The sequence below is a fragment of the Xenopus laevis genome, chromosome 7L (assembly GCF_017654675.1).
Source record: "Xenopus laevis strain J_2021 chromosome 7L, Xenopus_laevis_v10.1, whole genome shotgun sequence".
Taxonomy (NCBI): Eukaryota; Metazoa; Chordata; class Amphibia; order Anura; family Pipidae; genus Xenopus; species Xenopus laevis.
This window is the reverse complement of record NC_054383.1, coordinates 45,855,668-45,878,280: the sequence shown is the minus strand read 5'-3', so window position 1 is coordinate 45,878,280 and position 22,613 is coordinate 45,855,668.

Sequence of the window (22,613 nt, the reverse complement as noted above, 5' to 3'; positions counted from 1 at the left end):
CCCAGTTCACAAATGCTTCCTGTTACAGCTACATTATTTCTGGCCAGGTGATCTCTGAGAGAGCACAGAGAATATCATATATCAAGTGGAGGCCCAGGTTAAAGATGTAAAAGGGCAATATTTACTGATATGTTTATTCCAATTTGGTAAGATTTTTGTAATAGTCCACATACTATGATATCAACTATCTGTTAGTTAAGTATTCATTCTGGGGGTATAGTCTTCCTTTAATGTAGCCCCTGTTGTAAGATATTAGGGTATTAAAAGTCACTTTGGGTATTATTATCTTTATACCTACAAAGCCAAGCACATTTTAATTAGAGTATAGATATATTATCTTTAAACACTACAAAGCCAAGTGAATTTTAGCACATTAAAGTGAAGATTACAATGCACTGTATTTCACAGCCTCGTATTTTATTTCCTAGTTACAAGAAGATAAAGTTGATTTGCCAGGGTCATAAACAGTTGTCTCCTGTTAATAAGTCTTAATCCAAACATCTCTACATATTGGTCTAAACTGCAAAATCTCACCAGCACATCCTTGGCCTACTAATAAATGTATTCATGGTGCTCAGTAATGGGGGGAATGGCATGCTTGCTGGATTTTGGAATGTTTTGGAACATTGCTATACACTTCATACAACTCTCTGTGTACTGGTTTCATTGTTGGTTTTTTCTTGAATTGTGAAAAAACTCAATCATGAATTCTGATATATCTGTCCTTAAATAGCACAGGTATCAGATCTGTTATCCGAAAACTTGTTATCCAGAAAGGTCTGAATTACAGCAAGGATGTCTCCCATAGATTCCATTTTAAAGTAGTCCAGTTTTTTCAACTGATTTCCTTTTTCTCTGTAATAATAAAGCAATAATAAAAGAAAGTAAGCAGGGAAAGCAGTGGATTTCAAGGAAAAAAATGCAAACGCTTTTATTAGCTGGGTTTCTTCTCCTTTACAATGTATATTTTAAATGGTTACTGTTACTTATATTCAGGACCGCCATCAGAAATCGCAGGGCCCCATACGACAAAATTTCCTGGGCCCCCTGGGCTGCACCCACCGCAAGCCCCACCAACAGGTCCGCCCTCCCCACCCCCACATGTCCGCCTCCCACCACACAGTAAAAAAACAAAAAAAGTATTGGTGGATAGGGTTCCAACATGTTAATAAAAAATAAAAAGATATTGGTGGTCAGGTCCCCCCATAAAAAAACATTTGTGGCCAGGGCCCCCCCATTAAAAAATATTGGTGGCTAGGACCCCACATGAGAAAAAATAATTGGTGGCCAGGCCCCCCCCCACATTATGAGAAAATTGGTGGCCAGGGCCCCTTAAACGTCCATGCCTTCCCGAAGTCAGCAGCTCTCAGAAAGATGGGGGGCCTGGCTAATCAAGTAAGTGTGGCGTGGCCTGGGCCCCCTTACCCTCAGGGCCCCCTACAACTCTCCCCTGCCCCCCCCCGATGGCTGCCCTGCTTATATTTAGTAAATTGTTAACCATATGCGTGCCCCTAAGCCATAAAAATGAAGCAATCTCTCTTATAAAGGGGCCTCTCAATCGTAAATCAGTTGATACAAAGATAATTTAATGAAAACCACTTACTACAGAAATCAATTAAAGTTTGTATTTTAAATATTTCAATAAAAATTTCCAAAAGTCACAGTAATTTAAAGGAAAGTCTCTGGTCAGACCAGTTTTCTCCACTTGGAAATCTGCACAATGTTGTAATAATCCTTTTATATGCAATTGAAAATTCCAAAAATAAGGACAGTCTGCTTGAAAAAAAACCCTTATGTTATTATTATATTGAATAAAGTACCCCTATTGTAAAATATAAGGATATTATAAGTAACCGAGGAGTTTCATGACCATATAAAAACACGAGGCCGAAGGCCAAGTGTTTTTATACAGGTCATGGAACTCCAAGGCAACTTCTAATATCCTCATATTTTGCAACTGAGGGTACTTTATTTATTATAATACACACATTTCAGTGAGTCATGTGACAGAAATGACATCAGAACTCACCGTTTATAATGTATGACATCAGAACTCACCGTTTATAAGGATATAATTTACAAGATATTCATAGCTTTTGTGTATTATACATACACCATGACAACTAGCTTTCTTCATTACATTCTGGTTGTATATCTGTTTATTCCATATCTCCCACCAATACCAAGAGAAACCACAGCACAATTAATAAAATATCAGCTATATTATTGAGTTTATTTAGTTTGTCTCTGTGGCAAGTAACTGTTTCAGTCCTACTTTTGTTTTGTCTTTGTTTTGATAGAATGTTTATTCTTGCAGATCTTATTTTGCCACATTATAGCAGGACCTACTTTTGCCAAGTATCCTGGAATGAACTCAGCCATATTGATTTTAGAATGTACTTAACACCAGGCATTTTCTTATCAGTGCTCAACATCTAGACTCGGATGAATTAATAAAGCTCCAATGAAATAAATATATTCTATAAATGCTTTGGACTGACACTGTCACAGTTATTAAAACCAAACGACAGGGAAGGAACTGAGATGTCCTTGTATTTGGTTGAAAGTTCAGTCAATAATTGGAACAGACAAAATGTGTTCAGTGTCCTTGAAATAACTGACCACATTTGCCATCAATAAGAAAGGCACCATTGGATTTTCACTTTGGGCTATGGGCTACTCCAAGTACTTTCAGTTTTACTTGCATTTTACTTTACTTTAGCCACGTGTGCCATTACTCATAATGAAGTTATAGCTCATAATGAAGTTCTTAAAGGAATTGTTCAGTATAAAAATAAAAACTAGGTAAATAGAAAGGCTGTGCAAAATAAAAAATGTTTATAATATAGTAAGTTAGCCAAAAATGTAATTTGCAAAGGTTGAAGTGATTGGGTGTCTAACATAAAAGCTCGATATTCGACCCTAGGTAAATCTGCCCCGAAGTATCAGTAATTCTATGGGCCATTAAAATAGATACAAATAGGGTTATGCAATAAACGGCACTAAGTTTGCCCAGGGGCAGTAACACATCGCAGCCAATCAGCAGATAGAATTTACTGGTCACTTGTGTAAACATCTTATTAGTTGATATGGGTTATTGCTCCTGGGGAAACTTAATGCCTTGTATTACATAAGGGGGATTGGCTTCTGCCTAGCAGCTAGAGAAATAGCACTTTTAGGGGCTTTTCATCCATAGGAACTGTTAACCTTATGGGTCCCTACATACCATTGTAAACAGCATTTTAGCAAGAACAGTTCTCTGAATGAATTAGCTTTTATCACATGAAATTTTTCTTCAGAGAATTGAAAGTTTCCATTAATTTGTATTCCCATACTTTTCTTTCATTATCTGTTTTAAAATTGCCCTTAAGAACCAAAATTCTTAAATCCTTTATGGAGTGATGAGGGCTATTGAAATGATTTATTATTTGTGTGTCCAGTTTTTTATTGGTTATAGTGAATCGGTGGTGTGTATTTCTCTTTCTCAGACTTTGCCCAGTCTCTCCTATATATAGTCCCTCTGTTATGCATTTAGTGCATTGTATTAAGTACACCACATTGGAAGAAGAACAGTAGTGATGTGGTATTTATTTTTGACATTTTACCAAAAGTTCTGCCAAATATTCAACTGTATGTATTTCCCTTCTGTGCCCTTGTCACCCAGTATTGCATTGGTAGCCCACAATATTTTTTTAACATTGACAATAAAAGGCTAATGAGGCTACTCCTATGATTTCCCTGGATATAAAGATATTGATTTTACCTTGAACCCTTATGTGGAAGTACAGGATCTATACTGTACTATACTGTAAAGCTGCCAGGAAAGCATATGTATTACTTATTTATACTTAGGCTAATAAAAAAGTAATATATTATTTGTATTTTATAATAATCATGCACCCTTTTCATGGGCTAAAAAGGAAGGCATTTACTTTATGATACTGGTAGACATTTCAAAATAACTATACAACATTATCAGTTGACTGAACTCCAAAAGCACCATTCCTGTTGCATTAGAGCAATCTGTTATTTCTGTCTGCTTTTCAATCTGACTGATATGTACACAGTAATTCAGTGATAGCCTATACCTCAATTGGTTTCCTTTTTCTCTGTAATATCAAAACGGTACCTTTTACTCAATCCAGACTAAGATATAATTAATCCTTGTTGGATGCAAAACAATCCTATTGACTTTAAATAATGTTTAAATAATTTTTTAGAAGACTTAATAATGGATCCCATGCACACAAACATATACACACACACACATAAATGTTATTGTGATGGGAAGGGAGAGAGCTGAGACCCCCTATCTGCTTTGCAGGCTTACCCTAGACAAGGGAAATTAGATGATAATCTTTACTGGGGAGTGGAATGCATAAAAATAATACTCTGAAAAGCACTGGTTCACATATTGTCTTTGGATTATTTTTATGAGTATATGATTGTTTTTATATTTGTAATGACGTCCAATTTTCTATGGAAACACAGATTTTAGAATGAAGCATTTTCTCTGGGATTGTTTGATAGAAAATAAAAGGTTAAATACATTTTCCATGGTCTTCTGTATATCTGTTATTTCTGTACAGTTTTTTTGATAAGGTACAATTAACTAAAATATCTTGGAAGTTTCTCAGGTTATTGCAAATATTACACAACGTTTTTTTTTTCTTCTTTGTTATAAAATCAGATCATTTCATCAAGTTCCAGGAACTGCTTACACAAAACAGGTTTTTTCTTCCCCTGCTTTAATTGTTAGCTGGCATTGTAGTGTCCTCTAGTGGACAAAAAGAAAAAATGCATTTTTTAATCTTTCCCTTTATAACAGAATAATTGTTACTGACCTTTTTCTCTAGACACTGGCATCCTGGTTTTCTTTTTACACTTCAGATTTCTCAGTGTTTCCCTACAATGGACTATCTTCTTCTGCCTTAGCATCATTTTGTTAGGGTTTCACAAGATTCTCGTGTCTTTTAGTAATGTGGAGCTTCATGTTAAAGGACAAGGAAAGTCTAAAATAGAATAAGGCTAGAAATGCTGTATTTTGTATACTAAACATAAGCATAAACTTACTGCACCACAAAGCCTAATCAAACACATGATTTATGCTTTCAAAGTTGGCCACAGGGGGCTGTCATCTTGTAACTTTGTTAAACATCTTTGCCTGACCCTGCACTTGCTTAGTGTGGTCTGGGCTGCTTAGGGATTGTCATAAACAAAGCTGCTTGAATTCTGCATGGCTGGGAAGTAAGGCGGGAGCTCCTCCTGCTGTTCATAAGTATGATTGTTTGCCTGTTCAGCATTTAGGGACCATCTGACAATTCCTATCCACAGCAGTAAATGAAGGGAGAATTTCACTGCATACAGTCAGGTTTCTTAAAAAAAACGGTACACATTTTTTAATTAAAGTATATTGGAGAAAGGTTTCTTTTTCATTAAAGAAAGTAAAAATGGGATTTTATTTTTTTGCCTTTCCTTGTCCTTTAAATGAGTTTCCAGTATACATGCATTCATTTAAAAATATTTTGGAAATGTAATTCTGTCTCTCCCTTGCAGTGTCAGACTGGCCCACCCGGGATACCAGGAAAACTCCCGGTGGGCCCCCTGTTTCTAAACATTTGGCCTTTTTCATGGCCTTTCCCTATTTCTAGGCTAAATTATAAAGAAAGGCCAAATAGATGGAATAATAGATTATAGTAAGTAAAGAAAAGAGACAAGGAGAACAGAGGTTGAGTGAAGAGAGGAAGAAAAATAGTACTGTGGGCCCCTGATCTAAGGTTTTTTGGTAGGCCCCTGGTGTCCCAGTCCGACACTGCTCCCTTGTTATCCTCTGCACCAGGGTCGGACTGAAGCACTGGGGGCACACCAGTGCTGCGACACCAAGGGCCCTTCTAGCAGTCCCTGGGGCCCCAACTACCAAACTTCTGTGCGAATTAGCAAATGCTGGCAACCCACGCGCATGCGCAAAGTCGGCCGCATATTTCACACGATATGGGGAAGCCGGTACCAGTCCGAACCTGCTATTTCTGACTTTTGAAAGCAGTGGCAGGAGCCAGCTTGTTAAAGGAGAACACAGAATTAGGTGATATGCTTTTCTCCCAAATTTAATCTCGCCCATAAGTTTTCACTTGATAAATCATAGCATAACATGTTTTTCATTTAAATGACCCAATGTTTATGTGCTTGATATGCCATTACTAATGGTTTTAAATTACTTAGAAGGGCCACATATTCATTTCCAAAAAGTAGTAGCAAGGTTTTTGTATCTAGTACCTTTTTTGTTGTAGACATAACTTAACAGCACATTCCTCTCTATCCATATTTAAATCTTATCTATCTATCTATCTATCTATCTATCTATCTATCTATCTATCTATCTATCTATCTATCTATCTATCTATCTATCTATCTATCTACAGGTATGCGACCTGTTATCCACAATGTTCGGGACCTGGAGTTTTCCGGATAATGGATTATTCTGTAATTTGGATCTTTTTACTGTAAGTCTACTAGAAAAATCATACCTGTATAAACATTAAATAAATGCAATAGGCTGGTTTTGCTTCAAATAAGGATTAATTATAGACACAAAAATAAAAAATGACAAGGAAAAAACGTTTTAGTCTTTTAACTTTCTCCTGCCGATCTTCATACAGTCTCTCATCTGTATCCAAAAAAATCTCCAAAATTTGTAAATAGATCAGCGCCTGATGTCACTTCATGCCTTACGTGTTTCTCGAATCAGCTGGCTTCCTCAGAGGCACAGATGCCTCTGAGGGCATCGGGTTTTTTATGTTTATTTAATATTATTCCCGAAATTTAGCTTTGCGGGAAAAAAATCTGATTTTCAAATTTTTTTCAGATTTTTTCATCTGATTTTCAAGATTGTTTTGGAATTTATGCCTGAAAAATCTTAAAACTTTAGGGGATTGCACGAAAACCCAGGGCACATCAGAAACTCATTGGGACTTCTCCCATTGATTTATATGCCACCTCAACAGGTCTGAGATGCTGGATTTTTAGATTCGGACTTTTCCATCCTCGGGGTTTAATAAATTCCGAAAAATTTGTGAAGTCGGATATTATCAAAAACAAAATTACAAATTTTTCGTGATTTTTGCATTCAGAGTTTAGTAAATAACCCACTTGGTGTCTCATCTTGGATTCCATTTCATCTATGTCTGGGGTCAGGTTCTGAGTCCACCTTCTGTTTAGCCGCCATTTTTCAGGGAGAGGGGTAACGCTAGCTTCACAGGTAAGCTGCTGAGACACAAGCAGAACAGGGACTTGTGCATCTTTGATTGATGTCACACTAGCAGTGCATTGTGAGATTTGCAGTTCTAATAGTGTGGAGGCAATATACCAGCGGGCCAGATCCAATAATAATTTGAAATTATCATGTGTGCCAAAGATAATCCCTTCATGGACAAAATATATATCTGACAAAAAAGTCCAGAATAAACTTATGTGAATAAAGAAAATTGTTTATCTCAAGAATTTTTCTCAATTTTTCTTTATTCACATAAGTTTGTTCTGGACTTTTTTGTTATATATATATATATATATATATATATATATATATATATATATATATATATATACACTGTTCAATAAAAAATTGATGGTCCCATAAAAAACTTGCAGTTCAAATGAGCTCCTCATAGACATATATTCTCAAGCACATGTTGATTATATGGAACAACATATATAATCCTCTGAGCAGATGTAATTTTATATAAATAAGAATGATTCATTTTGTAACAAATAGGTTCTTGATATATTTCATAGACATAGACCAGTGCTTGGATGTAAAAATCTGGTTCTTGTTTGCTTTTAACATGTGTCCTGCAATATGGTATGAAGTCAGGGCTAAAGCTATTTTCCGTTTGTTTTACAAGAATGGAATATAAGTCTCGCATACAAAGGGACCACACTGTTCCAAGCCCAATTTATTATTATGCGTATTGGCTGATGTGAGAGATTCAGAATTATCAGACATAGTTGAGCCTAGAAAATTGATTGCAGGTAAAGCAGTCCCTTTCCACGCCTGGCATTGCCAATAAACATTCCATTGTGATTCACACAAGATCTAGACTAACCCTGAGTCTGTTTTTTAAGTAGGAAATAAAACTCATTGTCATTGTGCAAGGTTGCCAAAGAAGTTGGCTTTCATTTTAAAAACCATTCCACACAAGTGGAATATAATTTTATATAAGAGGTTCATAATAAAACAGAATGAGATGCATGAGTAAACCCATACTTCTTCTGCATGACACGCATAATCCCCTGGATGTAAATTGGGTGACAGTTACAAACAAGCTCAAATTTTGCTCAGGTAAGCAATTATATTCATTGGCGAGTTCCTAAAACTCCCCCAATGATTATGCCTTTGCTTCTCTCTGTCTTTTCCTTTTATGTTCTGAATCTGAATTCATAGTCAAACAGCATTTCTACTTACCTGTATGGAGTTGCCCTATTTTTTTTGTATTTATTTATTTTATTTCTTTATATTGTTCAACCAAAAATCTGAAGTCAGTTTTTACTGAGCAGAACACTGCCTTTTCCAGCAGTGTTTTGATACTATTGGTAACGTTGTATTCAAGTGTTTTCGAGGGTCATTTGAAAGTAGAAACTATAATTTATAATGTAGAGACTAAAAATTAATTTTTAATTGAAGACATGACTAAGACGATTGCAAGTTTTTTGATGTGCATGTATTGATTGCATTTTAACAGACTAATATTAAGTTATCACACATTTTATCACAATTTCTATAAAATGTGTGTTTCTTTTACACTAAAAGAATGATTTTGAAGGAAAAAAAAAACAGATGCCCTAGAAAAAACCCCAAAGAAAAACAGCCAAAGAAAATCCTTCGACACCTCATCTTTTATAGCAAAAATAAATGACTTCATATTTTCATTTTCTTCCATGTGCTCTCACCTTCTGCAGAGGATGGGATGTATTTAACTGTAACTGTAAGTCTTGGCCATAGTTTTGCCCAGATAATTCAACAAGTATTTTCATTGTGGCTATGTAGTTGTGCATATTGTAAGGCACAGATGTAACCTCTGGCAGGAATAAGGATAGAAATTACAATTCAGTTAAAAAAATGTTGATAAAAATAGATTTGCTAGGAAACAGAGTGCAGTAGCATTTTAAGATTTACCGTACTCATCAGAAATCATCAGTATATTTTTCTTTAGACAATTTTAATGGGAGTAATATTAAGAACATAATAGTCTCAAAGTAAATTGCTTGAAAATCAAGACAAGTTGAATAAAAGGACAGCTTTTACCTAATAAGTTTCTTCATGTTTGTTTTTAACACAGACTTTGAACCACTTAGCTGGCTATGTTCACCACAGTTAGGGGCACATTTACTATTGGTCGAAGTAAAATCCTTCGACTTTGAATATCGAAGTCGAAGGATTTACTGCATTTCCTGCAATCGAACGATCGAAGGAAAAAGCTTTCGATCGAACGATTAAATCCTTCGAATCGAGCGATTTGAAGGATTTTAATCCATCGATCAAACGATTTTCCTTCAATCCAAAACTGGCTAGAAAGCTTATGGGGACCTTCCCCATAGGCTAACATTGATGCTTGGTAGGTTTTAGGTGGCGAAGTAGGTGGTCGAAGATTTTTTTAAAGAGGCAGTACTTCGACTATCGAATGGTCCTATAGAAGTCAATGGTCCTCTAGATTTTGTTGGATCTATTTAGAGCATTGTTCAGCGGGTTTTTTTCATTCATACTTTTTGGGGCACATTTACTAATGGTCGAATATCAAGGGTTAATTAACCCTCGATATTCGACCCTGAAAGTTAAATCCTTTGAATATCGAAGTCGAAGGATTTTGCACTATTCGTTCGATCAAACGATTAAATCCTTCGAATGATTTTAATCCATCGATCGAACGATTTTCCTTCGATCAAAAAAAGCTAGGAAAGCCTATGTGGACCTTCCCCATAGGCTAACATTGATACTTGGTAGGTTTAAGTTGGTGAAGTAGGTGGTCGAAGCTTTTTTTAAAGAGACAGTAGTTCAACTATCGAATAGTCGAACAATTTTTAGTTTGAATCGTTCGATTCGAAGTCAAAGTTGTAGTCGAAGGTCGAAGTAGCCAATTCGATGGTTGAAGTAGCCAAAAAACCATTGAAAGTTTTTTCCTTCTAATCCTTCACTCGAGCTAAGTAAATGTGCCCCTTTGTATTCAGATGTTTTAATAAATTACAACTTTACAAGGCATTTGTGATTTTTTAATAAATCTCATGACATTCAAGTTTTAGGGGGGTATTTACTAAAACTTAAATGTATCGAATTTTTTTATTAAAACAAAGTCAACCTAACTCCTATCCATGAATTTAACTTTAAATAATCAGCTCAAAAAAAATTGGGGCGGGAAAAGTCTCGACAAAATGGAACAAAGATTCGAATCGTACAACTTTTTCAGATTTGATGCCTAAATCGCTTAATTGTTTTTGAGTTGTTTATCTTACAAAACCCAGTGCAGATCATGACATCTTCAAATTGTAAAAGGGGCATCTGCCCTTGACTTTTACATGACCTCGAAAGGCTTTAACTGGAGTATTTTCATATTATGTTTTTTAGCAGCTTTGGGGTATAATAAATCTCTACAAAATCGAGGTTTTTTGTCCTCTAAAAATTAAAATTTTTCCCTTTAAAAACTCGACCAGAAAAAAAAATTAAGGTTTAATAAATAGCTTTAATAAACCCTTAGAGGTCCATTTAGTCTGAATTTGTCTCATTATTTTCTGAAATCTACTCCAACCAAACTCTCACAGTTTTTTCCCCTTATTTATCAATACATTCCCCTGAAAATTTAAAATAAATAAATAAATAAATTTGTGAAAAAAATGAATTGTACATATTTTTTTCAGGTTTTCTACCTGAAAACTCAGATTTTTTCAGATTTTTGCCCAAAAACAACAAAATCTTTGGATTATTGCACTAAATCCAGCGCAGATCAAGATATCTTAGGGACTTCTCTCACTGACTTATTTGAAACCTCGCCAGGTCTGAGATTGCGTATTTTTCCATCCTCGGGGTATAATAAATCCTGAAAAAAAATTAAGTTTTTTGGGTTTTTTCTGTTTTTTTTCCAGCACAGGAAATTTTCGGGAAAATGTATTGATAAATAAGGGGAAAAAACCTGTGCAGTTATCAAAGTGTATCAAAGAGTAATAGAAAACTGAAAAAAAAATGTTGATGTGAGTTTGAAGGCTTCCTGGTTTGAAGTCTTCCTGTTTGAAAAAAGACTCTGAGGGGCACATTTACTATGGGTCGAATATCGAGGGTTAATTAACCCCCGATATTCGACCATCGAAGTTAAATCCTTTGACTTCGAATATTTACCGCAATTCGAATGATTCGAAGGATTTTAATCCATCGATCGAACAATTTTTCTTCAATCAGAAATTGCTAGGAAAGCCTATGGGGACCTTTAACATACAATTGAAGCAGATTTGTTTCATTCATTAGGTTCACATAGCACAAGCAAACCACTATTATTACAATATAGTGTGTGGCAGATGCTTGATTGGTCCTTTTAAATTTGCTTGTACTGAATCTTTTGTGTGTATAGGCCCTCAACAATCCTTGGAAACAATGTAGACAATTTATCTACATCTGTATCATATGTCTGTGCCATACTGTACTGTGTACTGCTGCTGGGGTGTGTATGGGTGGTTGTATATTTTTACTTTTATTTAGCCTTTTATTTATAAGGCTAGAAATAAGCTGCTCCTTATCCACACTAGAGACCGTGGACTAAACAACTGCCCTATACAGAACCCTGTGCAAGTTGCTCACTCAGCTTTGGTTTGCTCTTTATTTACTCATGCTCATTCTTAGCATCTACACTGTTAGAGGCAACTGTGCACTCTGTGACCTGAACTCCCATTTTAATTTTTCTCTTTGCTTTTTTTTTTTCATTAGAAAATACATTGCCTAATCACCATGAAGTGGGTAGTTCATGAAAGATGATGTATAGAAAATATGTCTCCTGACATACAAAATTAGCTTCATATAGAAGCAGCTTATACTGTATTATGCTGATGGGATATGCTAGTTACTTATTATTTATAGCACTAAATAATGTACTGCAAATCTATTTGCTCAGTACATCCATAATGAGGTTGTCTGGAATATGGGCTTATCAAGAAGATATCAACATAAATATAGCCACACATCCCTACTGACAAGGCATTTAAAGACTTGGAGAGACATGTAAAGAATCAGAAACTGAAATCATTTTGCTAATTAAAATGATAAGTGCTGTAATTGAAAGAGCGCCGTGTTTAAGTGTAGGGATGTAGCGAACCGCCGATAATGTGTTCGCGAACGCCGTTCGCAAACACCGGCAAAAAATGCGGACAGTTCGCGAACAGTTCGCGAACTTCGAACATCCGAAAATCGTTCGATTCGAACGATCGAAGGATTTTAATCGTTCGAATCGAACGATCGAAGCCATTCGATCGAATGATTTCATTCAATCCAATGGCTTCGATCGTTCGATTCGAACGAAAATCCTTCGATTTTAGCGATCGAATGGTCGAACGATTTTGACGCGAACGCCTATTGGCGAACGTCGCGCGACGTTCGCGAACTTGCGGCGGACGCGAACAGCCGATGTTCGCGCGAACAGTCCGCGACATCCCTATTTAAGTGCACTTACAGTCACTGCCATGATTCCTTGTAAAGAAATGGAACATCAGTGCTGTGATCAAGTCAAGCCCATCTGTGATCACCATCTGCTGCAGTCATGTACATGAAAAGGACAAACTGGTCAGATGGAGAGAAGGGTTTGACCATTCAGTTATTAGGGTTTTATCAAACTGAGTATTTTAACTGCCTTTTGTGGGATGCAGACACATGTTTTTTTATATTTCAGATAAACACAGAAAGCACCATTTTCTGTGTAAGTGATCTAATTGCTCCTGATCAAAATGTCAGTTTTCTTATTGATAGATATTTCTGTAATTTCTAATTCTTTAAAGGGACAGAAAAACCTATAAAAATGATTTTGGCATAGGGCAACTTCTACTTTGGTGACACTACAGCGCCCTTACCAAGAGTGAAAATAAAGAGTTCAAAGAGTAGAGCTATGGCTCAAAAATAGTCCAAGTATTACAAATCCAAGGCTTAAAAACATACTGACACCAGGAATTCAAATTTTTTCCATCTATAATAACATTGCCTGTGCATGCACATATAATTTTGTGATAAAAATACTGCCTGATGCTTCTACATTAGCTACTCAATACACCAAGTACCTCAATGGGGACTGACATATTTTTCCAATTGGCAGGTTAAAAAGGGACAGTTAAGTTGGCAAAACTTTCAGGTTTAGGAACTTCAAATAATCATTACTTACAAAAGCAGACTTATCAGCAAAAACAATTAACATGAACTATAAGTAACTTTTTTATATGTATACTAATATTTTGAAGAGTAGTTTTATATGTGTCGCTATTGCTTTAAGGTCAGTACCACATGTGGCATATTCTTGGCCTGTGGATATATCCGTTCCACTCCTTGTCTTTGGGTGCAGGCACATCAAGAAGCCTATAAGAGCAAAGGGGCTGTTTCTTAGCCTGTGTTTATCTGCAGGCTGAGAATCCGCCATGTGTGGCACTATCCTTAGCACTTAACTGCACTTCAGTAATGATGTAGGAGATATTCTAATTGGACTAATTTTCTGAAAATATACTATAAAGAAAATATAGATAGAAATACAATACAACACTCTACAATACCCTACAGTACAATGGCCAATTCAACAACACCCAGCAATTCAGTACAAAGCAAGCAGATTTTTTTTTTTTAAAAAAAGCAACTATATATCTTACATCTAGGCCCGTACAAACTAATCTCTCCACCCATATATATGTGGTTTAACATTTAGTCTGGACCACCCTTACAGCATGACATTGGTATAAATATATTAAATATTTAGTATACTCTGATACAGTATTAAAACAGAAAATGAACGTTGCTAGCCTTCAGACAGGGCAGGTAGACCCGCAGTTTGCCAGTGGTAAATATTTCACGCTAGAATCTTTCCATACATTTCAATAAATTGTGTTTTTTGCTCTAGAAAAAAACAAAACATTATTATGTGCCCCTTAACTTCCACATCAGCCAATCAGATCAGAACCCTTCCCATGTCTATCTAAGAAGGTGACTGAGTGCCATTTTTGGAAGAAATTGGCAGCATGGGAGCCATATTTATGCTATGAAGAACTGTTGTAGCATGTCATATATCATATTGTAGCATATATCACAATTTTTTTAGAGAAATGAATGGTCTAATTCGACTCATTACTCATACTTTTATTTTTATTATAGTGCTTTCAAATCAGAGATTTTATTGCCAATATCCTTCAAATCATAATTTTAGCTTTCTTACTTCTGAATGTGCACAAAAACAGATTAGTCCATGAATTTGCTCTTCAGGGAGATAATCTGAGACACAGAAATCTGAATAGCGGAGAGGTTATTACAGTCTGCTGTACAACACTGAGCCCTAATCTCCTAATATTTTGGATGGAAAATCTGGACATAGCTTCCCATTTGCTTTATGTTGCCAGCATGTAAAAGGATTCTGTTCTCATTAAACTAAGTAACACTGGCACATTTTCCAATTTAATTGTGCATCATCTGGAGATTAAGACCTGTTGCAACGTGTGTCGCTTTTCTAAATCCGGATCTGTATCCGTTCCTGTTGCCCATTTTATAAATAAAGAAGGATTATCTGAATGCATTTGTGTGTGGATAAATCTGAGTTTGTCAGGTCTGCTGAGAAGTGAAAAGAAAAAGGTCAAGCAAAGATAACTAGGATTAGAAGAATAAGCATAAGATTGTAACAATCTTTTCTTGTAAATGTGTTATAGATAGATTGAAACCATGCTGCCCAGTACCTTAAAAAGGAGCATTTTCTGTGTCACATAGAAAGCTCCGTTATCATGTGAATAGACACCATTTATTTAATTTACTTGCATCCAAAACCCAGGGCCGCCATCAGGGGGGCACATCGGGCACAGTTGTCCCGGGCTGGCAAAGTCTAAGGTGAAAAGGGGACCCAGCCGTGCTGCACTCTCTGAAAATCCGGGTCCCCCTTAAGCACTTGGGAACTGGGACCCAAAGTGATGAAGGAAGATACAGTGGAGAGAGCCGAAGTGGCGGTGGCGGAAAGACCCGAAATGGTGGAGGTGGAAAGACCCGAAGTGGCAGAAAGACACAAAGTGGCGGAAAGACCTGAACCTGAAAGGGGCTGATTGCTGTAGAACAAAGCTGAAGAAGAATCTATGGGGGCCCTGTCCACCAGTGTTTTTGTTTTACTTGTTAGTTGGGCCCTGACTACTGCTGATGTATGCATAGACTGTTTACTGTGGTCCGGATGGGATCTGGGGTTGGGCTTGGGGGCCGAGCTGGGATGGGCAGGGACCAGGGGGCCCAGAAAATTTTGCTGTACTGGGGCCCTGTGATTTCTAATGGTGGCTCTGCCTAATAAATCATATATGGCAACATGATAGCAACATAATTGCTCAGTCTATCTGAACATCTGTATGATGCAGTACAGACGCAATGGTCAGTTTGTGAATCAGACATACTGGGACATACTCCATGAAGCACTATTTGGTTTGATATTTTTGTAGACTATGAGGGTGGAAAAAGTGTGGAAATAAATGAGTGGCAAGGTGTGTGAATTAGAGGGTATGAATAAGGCACACTGGGGCTCACTTATAACTTTGCGCATTGCAGAATGATTCGCACAGTGAATTTATTTGCCCTGTGCATGGTTATATTAATAAAACTGGATGAGTGGTATATTATTGTGTATACATAGTGATGGGAGAATAAATTCGACTGTCACAAATTCGCTGGCTAATAAACTCGCAAATCTCCTGCGAAAATTTGCAGGCATCAAAAAATTTTGTACACGCATTTGAAAAGTCGCCCATTGATTTTAACGCCAGTGTTGCAAACAACAACCTCGCACAGTGGCCACACTCACATAAACACCTGTCTCGTTTGTGAATATTTGTGTGCAATGCAAAAGCAAAAAACAGTAAGTCAGGCATACAGTAGAAGTGCAATATTTCAGTGTTCAGGAAAAAACACAGCAAATAAATATGCGCTGCGCGAACTTTATAAATGACCCCCACTGAATACAAGTGTCCGTATAAATATGCTAGAGCTTCAGCGTGATTAAGAGGCCCATTTATTAAACCTTGATTTTTTTTATGGTTGAGGTTTTTAGGGGTAAAACTTGAATTTTTCATGGGAAAAAAAAACTCAAATTTTTTAGAGATTTAGCATACCCCAAAACTGCTAAAAATCCAATTCCGAAACTATGTGGTTTCAAACCGGTCAAGGTCATGTAGAAGTCAATGGCAGAAGTCCCTGAATTTGTTTCTTGACATCGTGATCTGAGCTGGATAATCCTGAAAAATGTTGGGCTTTTGTTCGCATGATTCGATTGATTTTCTTGTGCCGTATTGTCACTCCGGAGAAAAATGATTTATAAATGAGTTCAAATTGGGGAAGAGATTTTGGTTGGATATGTTTTCATAAAACAATAAGATTAATTTGAGTTTTAGTAAATGTGCCATTTAGGGGCAGATTTATCAAGGGTCGAAGTTAAAAATACTTCGAAATTTGACCATCGAATTGGAATACTTCGACTATCGAAGTCGAAGTTTTTTTCATCGAAGTTGGGTATCCTGTGCTCAAAGTAAAATCATTCGAACGAATAAATCCTTTGAATCAAACGATTCGAAGGATTTCGCGATCGATCAAATGATTTTACTTTGACTTCCAAAAAATGTTCTAGAAGGTCCCCATAGGCTATCATAGCACTTCGGCAGGTTTAATTTGGCGAAGTATTGAAATCGAAGTTTTTTTAAAGAGACAGTACTTTGATTATCGAATGGTCGAATATTCAAACTATTTTACTTCAATTCAAAGTCAAAGTCGTAGTATCCTATTCCAAGTATCCAAAAAATTACTTTGAATTTCAAATTTTTTTACTTTCCCTTGAATTCACTTCGACCCTTGATAAATCTGCCCCTGTTGGGTATGAGATAGAGAGTTGGGAGGCCCATTTATTAAAGGTCAAATTGTACTGGTATTAGAGCTTTTTGAAACCACAATGAAATTATATTTCTCTAAAACCATGAATGCCATGAAAGTTATTAAAAGATCCGGTTTTAAAAAGTACAAATAGAAAAAACGCTGAACTATGCACTAGTGTCTCTAAAAGCTGTAAAAATTTGAGTTTTTCAGACAATTACTAGTGAAAACAAAATCCAAAATTCTCTAAAAGTCTGAATGGTTAAAAAAAAGGTCCAGTAGAATCCATGCAGCTCCCATTGACTTCCATGGGACCTCGACTGCTTTTACTTGGTGACATTTTGTTTTAGAGTTTTTTGTGGTTTTTATACTTTCATGAAAAGAATAGAAAGCCGAATATTACTAAATCGGCCACTAAGAATGGGAGCTTACTTATGTAAAAATGTGTTGTTTTGTTATATTATATATTTGTAATATATTTTTCTACTTCATTAGTTCAAATGTCTATTTTTAAACATGACTTTTTCTATCAGGAACATGTGCAAACTGCAAATCCTGATTCTGTATTCAGATTTTTCAAAAGACATTTGTAATAATATGAAAATAATAGTAGGCCTTAATCCTAAAAGTTGTAAATAGTGGTATTTTTTTGTGCTGTTCACCAGTTTGTGTACCCTCTGGGAATGGAATTATATTTTTATGCTCTTAAATGCAACTAAATTTAGGTACAATGCTGCTTTCACCTATGCATTAAACCTACTTACTTATTTTAATGATAAAATGAAAATGTCTGCCTGTAAGTGGTAGTTTTAGCTCAGAACTCAAATATCAATAAAATGAGTCAAAACACAAAAATATAGCCAATCATTTTCAAAATAAATTGACTTTTAACAAAGGTATGTGCAAGCATAACATCTATTTTGTCATGATATTTCTCAATTGAGAGCAAACATGGGGTGGCCAATTTATTAAAGTCTGAATTTATTTAATTATTTTCTGAAAATGAGACTAAATCCTCATAGTAATCTTCGGATTACTGCATGAAACTCAGCGTAGATCAAGATATCTTTGGGACTTCTCCCATTGACTTATATGCAACCTTGGCAGGTCTGAGATGACGGATTTTCGGATTCTGACATTTTCCCATCCTCGGGTATAATAAATTCTGAAAAAAATCCACAAAAAATTCGGATTTTATAGTAAAAAAAAAAAAAAATTCAGTTTTTTTGGCATTCGGACTTTAATAAATAACTCCCTTAAAGTTTTATACCATTTTCCATATTCAGACTTGTTAGCAAATCTGCATAGTTACTATATTTTATTGCCTCTCATTCATGAATAGCCAGAATACCAGTGGAATGTTGTGAGTCTTTGAACATTTCCTACTTTTTCATAGTAATAGAATTATGAGAAATGGTTAGAGCCTAAATGAGTTCATTTAAAATGTTGCCACTGGGTGGAATATGTAGCCTTTGGAGTTCAGAAGAACATAAAATTATTTTGCCATTCTATCTAGTTCTATGAGCAAAACACTTCTGTGAAGTAATGTGCTTTAACGAGTAATGCAGCATTATAATATATAACAAAAAATGTCTTTCTCAATGTGCCCACGGCAGCTGTTAGGCTTTAAATCTTTTCTAGTGCTTACAATCTGATGTAATATCTGCACTTGTTGTTTTAAAACTCTGGGATCAGCTTACACTGTTCATCAGTATTCCTTTGCTACTATCAGGCTAAAGGAATTTCATTAACACTTTCTACTATGGGCCATCAGCTCACCAGCCCCACACAATTATATAAGTTGTCTCATTGAGAAATATTATCAACTAGTAACCCCTCTGACACTCCATGATGAGATTTTTTTAAACAACCCCTACCCGCTCATTCCTTTATGCCTATGGTCTATTGAATATCATAGGGCACACAAGCACAGCTTGACTTTTTGTAAACCACTATGATATAGAGTAGAGATGAGCAAATCACAGAAAAGGTTCAAGTGAAATGGTTTCAGGTTTGCGTTGCTACAAAAAGTTGATATTTTGTTGTATATAAAGATATAATTGCTGTCCTTCTTGCAATTCACAAGCACCAAGAGAAATATTACCCACTGTAGCACCCACCTTTGAGCAACAATCTTTCTATTACAAAGTACATCCCTATATATTGCCTTCACTATCACTTATCTCTTTCATTTGAAATATCTGCAGTTTTTTCCACCACTGGCACACCTACACACACACTGACGCTCACTCTTTCATATACATCCACATGGCCCTACTGAACACACAGTAGCAGATATGCAATTTCAGAAAATAAATGAATTAAATCAAAAAAACAGCACATACGTTCATGAATTCTACACTGGGTGGTGTTTTCTTTTGCCTCTTCTGCCACACTTCAAAAAAGGCAAAAAGTAAAGAAATAATTTATTCACCTCTTATTATTTGGCAAGCCTAAGGTAAAGCAAACATTACAATAAGGCACTGGCTCCATCCACACCTATTTAAATATTTACACTTCAACCTTTTACAAATAGGCAAAGCCAAAACCTTCCTCAAAACTTTCCACCTCTACATTCATTTTCCTTTCCTGCACTTTTCTTCATTTTCATGGCTTTTCTCTTGCTCTATCCCCAATCTCTGTTTTCTTCTTCTCACTTGTTTTCTGGTTTCTATACCTTGGCTTCTTCCTACCAACCTTTCCCAATCCATATGGTCTCACCTTCCTTGTTCCTTCCCTAACTCCTGTGCATTCTTCACTTCTTACCTGCAACTTGTATTGCTAGAATAAAGCTAAAGTAGCAAAAACAAACAAACCATGTTGTGTACCTTATCTCGTGTCACAAATGTGGTATACAAATACAATATGTTGGACAAACAAGCAGAACCTTAAAAAAGAGAGCAAGACAACATATCAATAACATTAAGAACAAAACTGAAATGAATGTAGGCACATATTTTTATATATTTATATATATTTGTGTCTCTGAAAACCTAGAATATTTTTCCATATTTTTCCTCAAGTTTGTACGAGGAGTACAAATATGGCATTAAATGAGAGCTAGGTATAGCTCTATTTTGTACCTGTTTAAGCCGTTCATAGGGATTGGTTCACAAACTTGAGCCTAGGTCTGTACATTTAGCCTATGACTAAGGGGCACATTTACTTAGTTCGAGTGAAGGAATAGAATAAAAAAAACTTCGAATTTCGAATGACTTTTTTGGCTACTTCGACCATCGAATTGGCTACTTCGACCTTTGACTACGACTTCGACTTCAAATCGAACGATTTGAACTAAAAATCGTTCGACTATTCGACCTTTCGATAGTCGAAGTACTGTCTCTTTAAAAAAAACTTTGACCCCCTACTTCAGCACGTAAAACCTACCGAGGTGCAATGTTATCCTATGGGGAAGGTCCCCATAGGCTTTCTAAGCTTTTTTTGGTAGTAGAAAAATAGTTTGATCGATGGATTAAAATCCTTCGAATCGTTCGATTCGAAGGATTTAATCGTTCGATCGAACAATTTTTTGTTTGATCGAACTAATTGCAGTAAATCCTTCGACTTCGATATTCAAAGTCGAAGGATTTACCTTTGGCAGTCGAATATCGAGGGTTAATTAACCCTCGATATTCGACCCTATGTAAATCTGCCCCTAAGTGTTTGTAACAGGAAATGCGTAAGGCTGCGTACAAAATAAACCTTTCTACTTCACTTCATCAACCTGGTGGAAGATTGCCTTCATTTGAGTGCCTGATCCATAGTATTTTACCATTGAGTAAAGAATATCTGCTTTAGTGTAACCAGAAAACAGCTTCATTGTTACGTTAGTTTTTTTATTTTTATTTTTGATTTATTTTTACATTCTGCCAGTTGCATTGCCTTGTGGACATTTTCACAACAAAATGACAAATAGATGAAAATCCATAAAATAAAGACCAATTACAAATTGTCTCTAGATTGATTATTTTATTTTAAAATGTGGCCATTAAATGCAGTACCACTCAATGTTGATACCTCGCCCCTGGTCGTTGTCAATGTGTTCGAAAGAATAACATATTTATATTTTTGGAAGAATAGCATATTAGCTTTTTTTTTGCGTTTAATTGTGCTTAGATTTTTATTTTTGGAGCCATTTCTGTATTTATTAGGGTACTATCAAACACAGCACAACTAAATTGTACCCTGGAATTATTCATGTGGTAGTAGACAGAGTAGACAGGTACTGGACAACATGTTGGATGGGTACAGCTAAACCTCAATCTTGTAATCATTTTATAAGAAAAACAAACAGTATTCAGAGCCAGAACAAACAGAGGACACAGATGCATGATAGACAAGTTGGTAGTAGCATGTGTACAACAGGTAATTCCTTTGGTATACTATGATTTGGGTATTCACTACAAGAAATATTCATTTAGAAAAGCTGCTTTCACAGAAACAGTTTGCCACAATGACTACCCTCTAGTGCTGCTAATTGAAAGATGTTCTTCCATGAGTTTTCAATGAAGGCTTATAGCTCAGTGAAAAGATTTGACCGAAAGCTGTGGAGCTGAGTTGTTTTCGGTCAAATTTGTTTTCCTTTGCGCTGGCCATCCTTGCAAGAGAATAATCAGGAAAAATATCAACACTCGATGGCTAGTGTAGCGGGGTTAACCACTGCATGTTTATTGCGTCAGTGATGTAATGTTTCGGGGGCGTGCCCCTTCGTCAGACATGCACGCCCCCGAAACGTTACATCACTGATACAATAAACATGCAGGGGTTAACCCCGCTACACTAGCCATCGAGTGTTGGTATTTTTCCTGATTATACTGTGGGAGAGGCGCCGACCTCTCTAACCAGCAGTCACATTAGGAGAGGAGGAGGAAAGAGGAACACATTGGTTCATACTTGCAAGAGCACACTGTGAGAGGCGTATATTAGTGCTCCATAGCATGCTTTTGCTACAGGTTTTATTCTCTGTTTGAACAAACTGATATCTATAATTACCTAGCAGGAACCAGACATTCATCTTCCATTACAGTCTTTGGAATTGATGTGATTCTCCTTCAGGGAAAATGAATCTTTCCAGAAACAAAGGGGGAAATGTTTTTATGTATATATTTTCCAAACCCAATGAACTATTACATCTGCCAGGAATGCTAAAATGAGTAGCCTATAAAACTTGCTGCCTCTCCATTTAGTAGTTCTGCTGTGTAATGGGGTTATTAAACTCTTATTCTGCACATATCTTGGGAATTATTTAATGCAGATGGATTTTCTCCTAAGTTTCTAGTTCAAAATAATACTTATTAAAAAAACTGAAATCCTATTAATATTTTACAGTGGAATAAATGGTTTAGTTCACCTTATGACCAAGTTTCTGTAGGTCGGCAGACACAACAGTTTTAAATGTGTATATCGGCCATGATTATCAACATAGCTTGCATATGCATAATTCATTTACATCATAAGATTGAATGATGCCATCCCCACATTATAATTCACCAAGAAAGGTCATCTCCTGCCAAAT